Source organism: Haematobia irritans, chromosome 1, assembly GCF_050003625.1.
Source record: "Haematobia irritans isolate KBUSLIRL chromosome 1, ASM5000362v1, whole genome shotgun sequence".
Taxonomy (NCBI): Eukaryota; Metazoa; Arthropoda; class Insecta; order Diptera; family Muscidae; genus Haematobia; species Haematobia irritans.
In genome coordinates, this window is record NC_134397.1 from 62,367,834 (window position 1) to 62,382,317 (window position 14,484).

The 14,484-nt window shown below is 33.4% G+C and overlaps 1 protein-coding gene across 2 annotated transcripts in view; it reads right to left on the reverse strand.

Annotated features, from left to right (window-relative positions):
• Window positions 1-14,484, reverse strand: part of Hs6st (heparan sulfate 6-O-sulfotransferase) — a 456,475-nt gene that overhangs the window by 40,459 nt on the left and 401,532 nt on the right. The window lies entirely within an intron of this gene.

Here is a 14,484-nt window from a genome sequence, read left to right on the forward strand (position 1 = left end):
CGTCTTTTTGTCCATTCTTATTTATTATGTATGCGATGTCTTTTGTTGGTTAGTCGTCTTGTGAAGTGAGTTACTCAAAGGATATTGTTATGTAAATTGAAGTGTTTATTTACGAAATAGATTTTTTCCTAGACAATATTTTGTAAATTTTATAGGATTTTTTTTTTGATCTGAGGGTTAAGGGTTATTTTGTTATTCTCTTCAAAGGGGTTAAAAAAACAAATGGTTTTGGCGATACGAGCAGAATATGTAATTTACTACACCCTCAAAAAAAATCGCTTCTTTAACATATGTTCCAAACATATTTTGCAGGAAGCACATATATTATTGCATACTGCCGAAACATTAATATGTTTGTTTTATGTGAACATATTATATGTTTGGAAGCATTTTGAGCCAAAAATATTATATGCTTGGAAGAATTTTTCCCAAACACGATTGTGCTCATTCCCTAACATACTCGTAATTTTCAAATTTTTTAGTTATTGGCACCTTTTTCTGTAATACAAATAATGTTGAAGAAATTATTCAATTTTATAAATTTTTTAAATTTTACCTTTCGCCTGCACGGAGAATCGAACCGAGGACCATACAGTTTGTAAGCCAACACACTATCCACTGGGCTACGTAGCTGTTATAGTCACCAGTAGATAATTATCGTTTTAAGTTACATTTATATAGCATAGTTTGCAGCGCCCACGAGCCCATGCAAACATTACATTATTTAACAGAAACATACATTTGTTTGCCACGTGGAGCAGTGGTTAGCATGTCTGCCTTGCATGCAAAGGGTCGTGGGTTCAATCCCTGCTCCGACCGAACATTTTTTTTTTTTTTTAATTTACACATTTATATTTATACTATATTAAATTTTTTTAAATGAAACTTCGAAATGTGCGTTATTAAAGATTTATAGTCAGTAACAGTGCTTGATATAAACGAAATTGACTGCTTTTTGGATAAAATATTATTTTTTATTGCAAAAATAACAATATTGTAATAAAAAACTGTTTTTGGACAAAACTTTAAAATTTGGAAGGAATTAAAAAACTAACAAAAGAAGAACGTGGAGTCGAGTATAAACATACATACATAATTTTATAATATAAACATACATTTATTTAGGAGTGAACAGTTTTTTACTAGCATTTAACACCATCGCTCTAAAATTCCTTTTATTTTTCTTTAATAATTCATTTTAAAGAAAATAAACTTTTTAAATTGTTTTAGCTGTAAAACTCGAACTTAATGCCCGCTTTTATATTTAATGGTGTCCGTCAACTCCTCGTGGACTACTAAAGAGGAACTAAAGTTTGTTTTTTTTACATTTTACTGTGTAATTTTTCACTATTTCCTCCTTATTTCATTTTACTGTCCCAACTCTAAAAAGTGTATAATGCCCTTTCGCTATTTTTATGAAGACCCCTGATTTCTTTTAATGAACCAAGAAACAAATTGTGCCCACAGTACCAAAATGATAAACAAAACACATGTCCACACATACATAAAATGCTGCTCTCAGGCGAAAACATATGCTGGTTGGTTTTCAAATGTCTATTCTCTTGGTTCCGAATGTCTATTCTCTTTATTCAAATTAAATAATATTTAGACTTAAGCATATCAAATTTTTGGCCTTATCATAAAACAGTTTTCCGAAACAACATACAAGCGGTTTCACAGAAATTGTTCTCTTTTGACTCTTTTGCTGTGTTATATTGATATCTTTCGTCAAGTCTCCCGGTTTCCATCTCTATTTCTCTCTATACTCTCTCTCTGTCGCTTTGAATAAAATATCACAACATATGTATGTTTAGTCGAAATTTGTAAATTTATATATGTTTGTATTCACACATATGATTTTTATGAAACATTCATGCCCCAAACATAATATATTCTAACATATTAACATAGATGTCCCAAACATTTAGTGTTAGTTTAGGAACATTACATGTTCGCACTTAAATATATTGTGGTTTAAAATCGTGCCCGAAACACATTTTGTTTATATCGGAACATATGAAAAACATATTTTTCTAACAGTGTAGATACCAGATGAAACATCATTTGACAATTACTTGAAATAGAGTGAGTTTGAAAAAAAATATTTACATACTATGAACAAAAATTAGCCATCGATATATAGGTCTTCCTTGCTAAGTATGAATCTATTGGCTTTTTCTGGGACCCTTTGAGGGACTTAAAGGTTAGGTTAAAGTGGCAGCCCGATTAAGATTCAGGCTCACTTAGACTATTCAGTCCATTGTGACTTGGATATCCTCTCAAAGTTTCTGAAATCATTTTCACATAGATCAATATCTTTCCATCCGCCGTAATTCTAGGCAATTTTTCTTTGCGCGGTACAAAAAGTGTGCAATTTTTGGCATGCCGTTCAAAGCCCATTTCCCGTGGTGACATTATGTTAAATTCGTCCAAAAATATGTCGACCAAACGCCTGCACAAGCCTATTCGAAATACTCAATGTTCAAGTGCAGGCAATACTCACCACGAATACTCGTACTTCGATTAATGGATAGAACAGAAACACTGTAAAGCGATTACAATGGCAATCATTGCAGAACCATCACATTCAAAAGGATGTAATCGTCACGCCAACGAGTAAAACATATACTTTATAGTGAAGATAGAATATTTTATTTTAGCAAAGACCAAACTTCGTATACCGCACGAAGTAACTGGTCGACGATTGTTTCAAATAGACAGCAAGAAACGAAATAGGAATGAAGAGTGTAACAGATTGGCTGATAAGTTCCCGGTCTGACACATAGATGGCGCTAGTCCCCGGTCTGACACATAGATCGCTAGTATTAAATGCATATTACTTTTATATAGTACCACCCTTCAAATGATTCGTGTCAAAATTTGACGTCCGTAAGTCAATTAGTTTGTTAGATAGAGAGTCTTTTGTGAAGCAACTTTTGTTATTGTGAAAAAAATGGAAAAAACAGAATTTCGTGTTTTGATAAAATACTGTTTTCTGAAGGGGAAAAATACGGTGGCAGCAAAAACTTGGCTTGATGAGTTTCCGGTCTCTGCCCCAGGAAAATCAACAATAATTGATTGGTATGCAAAATTCAAGCGTGGTAAAATGAGCACGGAGGACGGTGAACGCAGTGGACGCCCGAAAGAGGTGGTTACCGACAAAAGCATCAAAAAAATCCACAAATGATTTTGAATGACCGTAAAATGAAGTTGATCGAGATAGCAGAGGCCTTAAAGATATAAAGGAACGTGTTGGTCATATCATTCATCAATATTTGGATATGCGGAAGCTCTGTGCAAAATGGGCGCCGCGCGAGCGGCAAAAATTCATGAATTGGGCTTCGAATTGCTTCCCCACCCATCGTATTCTCCAGACCTGGCCCCCAGCAACTTTTTCTTGTTCTCAGACCTCAAAAGGATGCTCGCAGGGCTGCAATGAAGAGGTGATCGCCGAAACTCAGAATCAAGAACACTGAAAATGAATACTAACGTGATATTAAAGATTACGCATCCTAAATTTTAGGATGCTAAATTTACAAAATATTAAGGACAAAATTATAATGAAATAATTAAATTTTTGTTAAAATAAAGTTTATAATCTTTGCTTCAATTTTTTTTCATTAAATTCAGGACACAAATTTTGTAAATGTGCGTCCCTCCGTTAAAGTCGCATGTCTTTGAACTAAGGCTAATTTTCCTTAAAGTAAAGAAACACATTTTTGATTTAGAGAAATTATCCTTAAATAACTTGAAATATTGAAACTTTAGATTTAGGATAAAGACGCTTCAAATATAGGCGAGCCACCGTGGTGCAATGCTTAGCATGTCCGCCTTGCATACACAAGGTCGTGGGTTCGATTCCTGCTTCGACCGAACAGCAAAGAGTTTTTCAGCGGTGGATTATTCCACCTCAGTAATGCTGTTGACATTTCTGAGGGTTTCAAAGCTTCTCTAAGTGGTTTCACTGCAATGTGGAACTCCGTTCGGACTCGGCTATAAAAATGAGGTCCCTTGTCATTGAGCTTAACATGGGCAGCACTCAGTGATAAGAGAGAAGAGCCTGATACATCGGACTGCCACCTAACCTAAGCTAACCTAACCTAGGCTAAAACTTATTTTGAGGATTTATCGTCTTTGGCTCAAATGAACTTCCTATGCAGTTAAAATAAGAAACTTCTTTGGAAGTACATTTTTGGAAGTGCTTTTAAAGTTGTGCCTTTAGAAGAACTTCCAAATTTTTTGCTGGGTACACACAAAAAATTTTTTTCTGATTCAATCACGAAATTAATTGATCCAATTAATTTTTTAATTGAAATGTCTTCAATCACAGAAATGATAGTATCAATTAAAAAATTAATTGACAGTCAATTAAAAAATTAATTGATCCAATTAAAAAATTAATTGATACTATTAATTGTGTGTGATTGTTTCAATTAAAAAAATTGTTGAATCAATTAAATTTTTAATTGAATATTTTTTAAAACTCAATTAAGATTTTAATGGGAAAAATTTTTGTGAATTTTTTTCTGTGTACTTAGTTTTACTACATTAAATAATATGAACTTGAATATGTTCGGTACTTTATAATTTTAGAATCATGTAATACTATGTCGACCTTTCTAAAGGATTTTCTAAAAGGCCTATTTTAAGGCCACAGTTCAAAGTCAGAAGACACATATATGTGTGACATATATGTATGTCAGCAAATATATGTAAATACACATACTGACATACACATGTTTGCTTGTATGGTATATATAAATAGAAGTAATGTGTCAGGATTACATATCCTTTCATTCTATTTCTCTGAATGTCATTGTGGCTTTTCGCAATGTTAGTTTTATTGCTTTAACGTTTGCCATTTGAGTGGGAAAGAGGCGACATTAAAGATGAGACTTGAGACAATAATGATGACAGTTAAAGTTTTGGGCCAAAAGCAGACAATGTTTTGGGGTTGATCATAATGATTAGGGTGCTGCTGTTGTTCGGCGTCTATTGCGAGGAACAATGGTTTTAGCTTAGGACACGAGTGATGTAAGCTTGACAACATTAATTTTGTGGATACTTATTTATAAACAGAATGAAGCGATGTCACAAAAGTTACGGTGCCAGTAATGATACCCAGAATGGTGTTGTAAAGACAATAGAAAAATTCATAGATTAACATTAAAATGGGCCACAAAAAAATTTAGAATTAGGGAGAAAAACAATAAAATACAAAAACAAAAAATAAACTAAATGAAAAATTGAAAACAAAGAAACGTCAGAATGAAGAAACAAAATGAAGTGATACTTGCATTTTAATTGTTAAAAACTAGACCAAAAAACCAAAAGAAACCTATTAAAAAAATATTTTTTAAGTGATTACTTTTCCAAACCAGGGATGGAAAATACAATTTTTAAGAAAGTACAAAAAATGTATTTTTTGAGCGAAAAACTAATTTTTACTAAATTTCAACAAAAGAGTATTGCAAGAATTCTACCAAAAATGGTAGTTTTTTACTGTTTTGTAGATTGGTAGAATTCAAGGGGGTTCATAAATTTTCTATTGATAAATAAAAATAAATTTTTGGCAAAATTTTCAATAGAAATAAAATTTCGACAAAATTTCCGATAGAAATAAAATTTTGACAAAATTTTCTATAGAAATAAAATGTTGGCAAAATTTTCTATAGAAATAAAATTTTGACAAAATTTTGTATAAAAATAAAATTTTGACAAAATTTACAGATTAAGAAAATTTTCAAAAAATTTTCTATAGAAATAAAATTTTCACAACATTTTCTAGAAATAAAATTTTAACACAATTTCCTATACACCAAAAAAAAAAAACAAATTGACAAAATTTTCTATAGAAATAAAATTCTGACTGTTAGAAATAAAATTTTGACAAAATTTTTAGATTAGTAGAATTCATGGGACTTCATAAATTTTCTATAGATAAATAAAAATAAATTTTTGGTAAAAATTTTCAATAGAAATAAAATTCTGACATTTTCTATAGAAATAAAATTTTGACAAAATGTTCTATAGAAATAAAATTTTGAAAAAATTTTCCATAAAAATAAAATTTTGACAAAATTTCCTACAGAATAACAAAATTTTCTATAGAAATACAATTTTCATAACATTTTCTATAAAAATAAAATTTTGACAAAATTTCCTACAGAATAACAAAATTTTTAAAAAATTTTCTATAGAAATACAACTTTTATAACATTTTCTATAGAAATAAAATTTTAACACAGTTTTCTATAAAAAAAATTACAAAATGTTTTATAGAAATTAAATTCAGACAACATTTTCTATAGAAATTTTTGAAAAAATTTGAAAATTTTGAAAAAATTTACTATAGAAATAAAATCTTGACAAAATTTTCTGTAGAAATCAAATCTTGACAAAATTTTCTGTAGAAATAAAATTTTGAAAAAAATTACTATAGAAATAAAATTTTGACAAAATTTTCTATAGAAATAAAATTTTGACAAAATTTTCTATAGAAATAAAATTTTAACAACATTTCCTATAGAAGTAAAATTTTGACAAAATTTTCTATAGAAATGAAACTTTAGTAAAATTTTCTAAAGAAATAAAATGTTGATAAAATTTTCTACAGAAATAAAATTTTGACAATATTTTCTATATGAGTAAAAGTTGACAAAAAATAAAATAATATTTTGGAAAATGTTTCTATAGAAAAAAAATTTTTTTTATTGATTGATAACTTCTTACCTAGAAAGTGTTTGTATGGAAGCGTAATAAAGAATCACATGCTTTCTTTGACCAAAACATTCTTGAAATTCAAGAAAATCGTGTTTTTGACACTGGCTTCTACAAAATCGCGATTTTCTTCCCGCATGAACTTTTTAAAAGACCATTATCAAATAAGTTTGTTAAAAACTTTCAAATATTAAAATATTTTGTCGAAACTATTGTTCCATATATCTGATATCGGCTCAAAACGGTATACAGAAAAGGTACTAAATCATTCGCGGGGGTACTACGGTACTGACCAGGATGAACAAGTATTGAAAAAAGTACTATAGTACTGCACTTTCCATCCCTGTTCTAAACTGTCACCATTCGAATTTTCAATTAATTTTATATTTTATATTGTGTTTTGGCCTTTCGAAGAAAAGCAGAGGGTTTATAGGAAATAAATATGACATTAGTTAAATAAATTAAGAATATTTTTTTATTAATAATTCTTTACAATATTCACTTAAGAAATAAAAATATTTTGAAGAAACAATCCATTTAGATATTTAGTCGGGTTTTTCTTCCTGACGCTTTAACTCCAGAACGCATGAACCGATTTCCATGGTTTTGCATTTGTTGGAAAGGCCTCGGACTCCGTGAGGTTTATAGCAAAGAAAATTCAAGAAAAGTTTCAATGTGGGAAATCCTTTTTTTATATACAGCACACATTACAAAAATTTATAATTTAAATTAATCACAGTTGCTTTTGTTATAATATAATTTTATTTTTTCACATAAAAAATGTTCGGAGAACCTAGAGAGTAATCGTGTGGTGAAAATAGGCTACCTCATTTTTTGATATCTGGTGGGGAAGGGGGACACCCACCTTGCCCGACTTTTTCAAATTTGGGCCAAAATTCTTCGATTTGGGTGAAAATTTCAAGGAAGGTTAGGGGTGATTTTTAGACAAAGACCCGCTACTTTATTTTTCGATATTTGGTCGCGGAGTTGAACCACCCCTTTATACGATTTTTCTTTAAAGTATAGAAAAAAATTCTCTGATTTACTTGAGATTTACAGAGAACACGCCGTGAGGTTTTCAATTTATTATGGAATACATGATTTTTTAATATTTGGATGGGAAGGGGGACCTCCCCCTTGCCCGACTTTTTGAAAATTGGAACAAAATTATATGATTTTCTTGAAATTTTCAGTTAAAGGGGGCGTCTAGGCAAAGCACAACGACTTTATTTTTCGTTATTTGGTCGAGGAGGGGGGCCTCCCCTTTGTCACACTTTCTTTTAAAGTACAGTGAAAAAAAACTAAAATTTGTCGACTTACTGAAATTTTACGGAGAACTTCGGGAAGATTATGAAATTTTTATGAGGTTTATGATTTTTTAATATTTGGTTGGGGAGACCTCATTTCTCCTCAAGTACATACCCAGAAACAATTACTTTTCCAATTGCCTTGAAATTTACAAAGTATCCGGGGTAGATTATATTATTATAATGGATGTCTGATTTTGCGATATTCCGAAGGGTAGAGGGTCCTCCCCTTGCCCTGCTGGGTTTATAATTTGCTTGAGATTTTCTGGGACGTCTACACAATATTTATAAGGAGGACCTCCCCCTTGCCCGACTTTTTGCAAATTGGAACAAATTTATCCGATTTGCTTGAAATTTGCATGGAAGGTTGAAGGGGGCGTCTAGGCAAAGAACAGCTACTTTATTTTTCGATATTTGGACGGGGAGGGAGACCTCCTCTAAAACTGAAAAAAACTAGAATTCTCAAGTTTACTTGAAATTTACAAAGGCCGTAGGGGAAGGTTATGCAATCAATATGGTGTACTTGACTTTTGGATATTTGGACAGGAACCTTCTCCTTGCCCCACACTATGAAACTTGAAGGGAAGTTTACAGATTTTATTGGAATTTGCCTAGAAAGTGACGTCCCATTACAAAAAATAGAGCAAAATCGAAGCTTCTCCAGGTATCTATAAAAGCATTGTGCAGTGCTGTCGTAGAGAACTCCAGGTTCTCACTGAACAGCATAATATAACTCTGTGCTGGGTACCTGCTACTACACTATGGGATAATAGGAAATGAGAAAGCGGATGTGCTGGCTAAGGAGGGCGCACGTAGAACGAATAATGTCCTGGCGGACGTTTTTCCTCCACTATCTTTTTATCATTACAGGATAAAAGTCAAATATGATGAACTAGGACGAAGACGCTGGATCTCTTCGGATGGTTGCGAGCAAACAAAGTTGATATGGGACGAAAAGAAACATAGGAACTGCGAAATTTTGATGTCGATGAACAGAGAGGAATTGCGGCCATTGATTGGTTACATAACAGGACATAACACACTTGGGAAATACATGGTAAGAATTGGCCTTAAAGACGATGATATCTGTAGATGGTGTCTGCACCCGGAAGTTACAGAGGACTCGTACCACTTCCTGTGGCAGTGTCTCCTTCCTTTTTCTTTCAGGCTCTCACTGATCTACGGGAGTGCAGCTTGAGGAACATACTTACATTCATCAGGGCCTCTGGTTAGTTCTTCTAAGATTTCTTTTAAAGGAAACGAGCAGGTGGAAGTTGTGCGACTATTCCAAAGGGGACCGAAAGGAAATAAATGGAAAGATCACATCGACGAATCACAATGGACCTATACTGGTCTAAGTGAACATCAATTCAACACAAAATTGAAGTCATCCTCCGATTTACTTGAAATATGGAAAAGATGATTACATTTATACAGGGTACATAATTTTCCGATGTCTGGTTGGGGAAGAGGAATAGTGAAGTTGGGTACTTTGTGAAATGCATAAAGGGTACGTGAATTTACGATATCTGGTCGGGGAAAAGCGAAGGAAGGGGGTTCCATTGTGTCAGATTTGTTGAAAATAGAAAGTAGAGGATTGTCGATAAATGAGAACTCGGTACATAATTTTAAGATTTAAGGGACCGAAAGGAAATAAATGGAAAGATCACATCGAGGAATCACAATGGACCTATACTGGTCTAAGTGAACATCAATTCAACACAAAATTGAAGTCATCCTCCGATTTACTTGAAATATGGAAAAGATGATTACATTTATACAGGGTACATAATTTTCCGATGTCTGGTTGGGGAAGAGGAATAGTGAAGTTGGGTACTTTGTGAAATGCATAAAGGGTACGTGAATTTACGATATCTGGTCGGGGAAAAGCGAAGGAAGGGGGTTCCATTGTGTCAGATTTGTTGAAAATAGAAAGTAGAGGATTGTCGATAAATGAGAACTCGGTACATAATTTTAAGATTTTTCCACAGGCTTCTAACCTTCTCCGATTTACTTAAAATTGGGAGAAGGTGATTAAATTTATACCGGGTACATAATTTTCCGATGTCTGGTTGGGGAAGGGGAATAGTGAAGTTGGGTAGTTTGTGAAATTAATAAAGGGTTCGTGAATTTACGATATCTGGTTGGGAAGAAGTGAAGGATGGGGGTTCCCTTTTGTCCGATTTTTTGAAAATAGAAAGTAGAGGATTGTCGAAAAATGGAACTCGGTACATAATTTCATGATTTTTCCACAGGCTTCTTCCAGACTTTTTTAAGTAAAAAACTTAAATTTACATGAAGTTGACAGGCAACATACAGGGTGCTTCATTTTCCGGTATATTTTTGGGAAAGGCATGTTCTCCGTGTCCAACAATTTAACAAATGTTAATAAGGTAAATTTTTAAGTACTTTTATTTTTTCCGATTTAGTGGACGGTATGTTGAGGAGAAGTATACATCCCCTTGACAAAAAATGCTTTAAATTCACAGGAAATGTATAAGATTGTCCAACCCTTTGAATACAGAATAATTAAAAAACAAAAAATTGCTTGAAAGGGAACACCACCTATCCGACGCTTGTTAAGCCGGTCCGTTTTACATCTGCATAACTACCCCATTTCTGTATATAATCGAAAAAGCAAGTAGTCCGATTTTTTTGAAATGTACAGGACACGAGTGTGGAAACCAATGGAGTGATTAATCAGTACTTCAGTTTTTGTGCCAGACTTCCCCTGACCCTACTCTTTAAAAGAGTTCAAATCTTTTCGAATTTGTTTTCAGATCGAAGGATATGGTTGACTAAGTTAACGAAAATATGCTTCGGGAGGCGCAGCGAAGCGGGCCGGCGAATGCTAGTTTTTTATAACATTCTCTTAAGAAATAAAAATATTTTGAGTAAACAATCTATTTAAGGGCTAAAAGTATGCAAACTTGTCCTTCTCAATAATTTTAAATTATATTTCCTACAAATATCTTATACACGCCCTGGAAAATTCTCTAACCACTCTATTACACACAAATGAAGACAAATGATGTTGATGACATCACAAGTTGAAATGTCAAAGATGGTATTAACAAATGCCCAAAGGATGTTTATCAAGTATTCTCCTTGAAACAGCAGTGAACAAGAAAAATCGACAAACATATTAAAGTTTTTGGCAGAAAAGTTTATAGTAGCATAAATCTTTTATGATAATCAGATAAAAATTCTATTCTATTAAATTTAGCACTCTAATGATATTAAAATATAAATGGCAAGCGAATATCTTGTTTTGTAAAAAAAAAAATAAATATCTTCCAAGTGATATCTATCGAACAATTGTGGAAAAATCACTATGGGGTCATTGACTGGTATCATAAACTTAAAATAAATGGCCGTAAAAATGCTGGAAAAATGTCTTTGTCCTTCAATTTAACCAAAGTTCATAAGATTATTCATTGATAATGTGGACTGTCAGAATTGTACAATATTTTTGTCAGCATGTATACTATGGAGTCGGGTGTAAGAGTTTATGTAGAGCTTTATTATTGAATGAGGGAAATTTAAAATGGGTGTTGTTTTGTGCGGAAAATATATTGCAAGAAATACAGGATTATATGAGTGTCAAAACAAACAAAAAATAATGATAATAACTAATGAGATATTTGTTGGTCTACAATTTTGTTGCAGAGAGAAATAAATGGAACAGTTTGCATGTAGAGGTATTTGCCTATTTATAGTTACTGAAACTTGGCATTGAGTTTAGTACCCCAATAGACAGACACTGAATAAAAGCAAACCAGTTCCAAAGATTTTGTCTTTACACTAATGATTTTGTTGAAACATTTACGACAAAATTGTTGATACTAGGAGACAAATTTGAATTTATTAATATTTTGTGCATATTTCTTCATGAGTTTTCACAGTTCTTCAAGGACGGGTTAACGACAACTTAAAATTCCAAATGCATACTCGATTTCAAGTTAAAATTTTGTTTAAAATAAAGTGTTGAAAGTAGGGTTTTTTCCCCGGGATCCCGTTCCCGGGAATCCGCTATTTTTTTGCTTCCACTTTCCCGGGAATTATGAGCGGGAATTCCCGGGAAATTTTCTTTGCAGTATTTTATATAAAATGGAGGAATAATTACTACTAAAATATTATTTTTAGTACCATCATTCTCATTACATTTCCAAAATCTACTGTAACTATTATACCCTCCACCATAGGATGGGGGTATATTAAGTTTGTCATTCCGTTTGTAACGAAATCGAAATATTGCTCTAAGACACCATAAAGTGGGTCGTGGTGAAATTGTGAGTCGATCTAAGCATGTCCGTCCGCGTCCGTCTGTTGAAATCCCGCTAACTTCCGAACGAAACAAGCTATCGACTTAAAACTTGGCACAAGTAGTTGTTATTGATGTAGGTCGGATGATATTGCAAATGGGCCATATCGGTCCACTTTTACGTATAGCCCCCATATAAACGGACCCCCAGATTGGGCTTGCGGAGCCTTTAAGGGAAGCATATTTCATACGATTTGGCTGAAATTTGGTACGTGGTGTTAGTATATGGTCTCTAGGAGCCACCGTGGTGCAATGGTTAGCATGCCCGCCTTGCATACATAAGGTCGAGGGTTCGATTCCTGCTTCGACCGAACACCAAAAAATTTTTCAGCGGTGGATTATCCCACCTCAGTAATGCCGGTGACATTTCTGAGGGTTTCAACGCTTCTCTAAGTGGTTTCACTGCAATGTGGAACGCCGTTCGGACTCGGCTATAAAAAGGAGGTCCCTTGTCATTGAGCTTAACATGGAATCCGGCAGCAATCAGTGATAAGAGAGAAGTTCAGTAATGTGGTATCACAATGGACTGAATAGTCTAAGTGAGCCTGATACATCGGGCTGCCACCTAACCTAAACTAACCTAGTATATGGTCTCTAACAACCATGCAAAAAAATTTATCCATATCGGTTCATAATTATATATAGCCCCCATATAAAATGATCCCCAGATTTGGCTTTCGGAGCCTCTAAGAGAAGCAACTTTCATCCGATCCGGCTGAAATTTGGTACATTGTGTTAGTATGTGGTCACTAACAACCATGCAAAAATTGGTCCCTATCGGTCCGTAATTATATAGCCCCCACATAAACCGATCCTCAGATTTCAACTCCAGAGCCTCTTGGAGGAGCAAAATTCATCCGATCCGGTTGAAATTTGGTACGTGACGTTAGTATATGGTCTCTAACAACCATGCAGGAATTGGTCCATATCGGTTCATAATTATATATAGCCCCCACATAAACCGATCCCCAGATTTGGTTTTGGTGCCTCTTGGAGGAGCAAATTTCCATATTTCAACTCTGGCACAAGTAATTCTATTGTGGATGACAGTCTTTCGTAGAAGTTCCTACGCAATCCATGGTGGAGGGTACATAAGATTCGGCCTGCCCGAACTTACGGCCGTATATACTTGTTTTCAACTATTTTTATTGTAACTAAGGGACATCAAATCCATTTTGAGTCTCATGTGTATGGGGCATAAGTTTAGCCTAAGTAGAGAAGAAAATATAATATAATTTAATTGTTTTTGGTATTTTTGTTTAGAAAAAATAAACTATGAAATAAAATATTTTAAGTAAAAATTTGCAATTGCTTTGGAAATTTCATTCTCCTATTTGAATATGGTACCACGTAGTAATAGTTGCCTTGTACGCCATATATAGTCGTGGGTTTTTGGCCCAAGTTAAAAGAATGTTGCTTTTCCTAATTTTGTAACGTCATATTTCTGTAAACCAGCATTTCAATAGACTTGTAGACTAATGGCGTTTTCTTTTCTTCTATAAAATGCGCACTTTTTTTGCATTTTGTCCGGAAAATGTACTTTTTAGGTTCTTTTCTAAAAAAAACTGGCAAAAGCGCGAAAAGGCTTCGAATTCTTTTGTTAAAATAGCGCCACGCATAGAGGCAAATTGCGGGCATTTTCAGCACCGCCACCAAACGAGAGTGCTGCGATTGCCCTGTTTCCTTCTTTGAATTCTTGGCTGCCCGCTGAAATGACAGCATTTTTTTAGGTTGCTGGCAACAATTAAAAAATGCGCATTCTGTACAGACAAAATGAAGGCAAAGCAGTTTTTTTTAGAAAAGAAAACACCATAAGTAAACCTTTATAAACAATGGGTCATTTTACCTTATATAACCACTTTTGCAATTGCATAATTTCAAAATATCTTCATAATTATTGCAAGGATGTGTTTATGAAATATTAAAATGACAACTTTTATTATGATAGTTAATTTAATTTCAAATATAGATGGTGTATTCCTATTGGGTATATTGACCGAGCATGAGAATATAGAGTACCAAATTTCATCCGATCCGGCTGAAATTTGGTACATGGTGTTGGTATATGTTCTCTAATGACCATACAAAAATTGGTCTACATCGGCCCATAATTATATATAGCCCCCATATAAA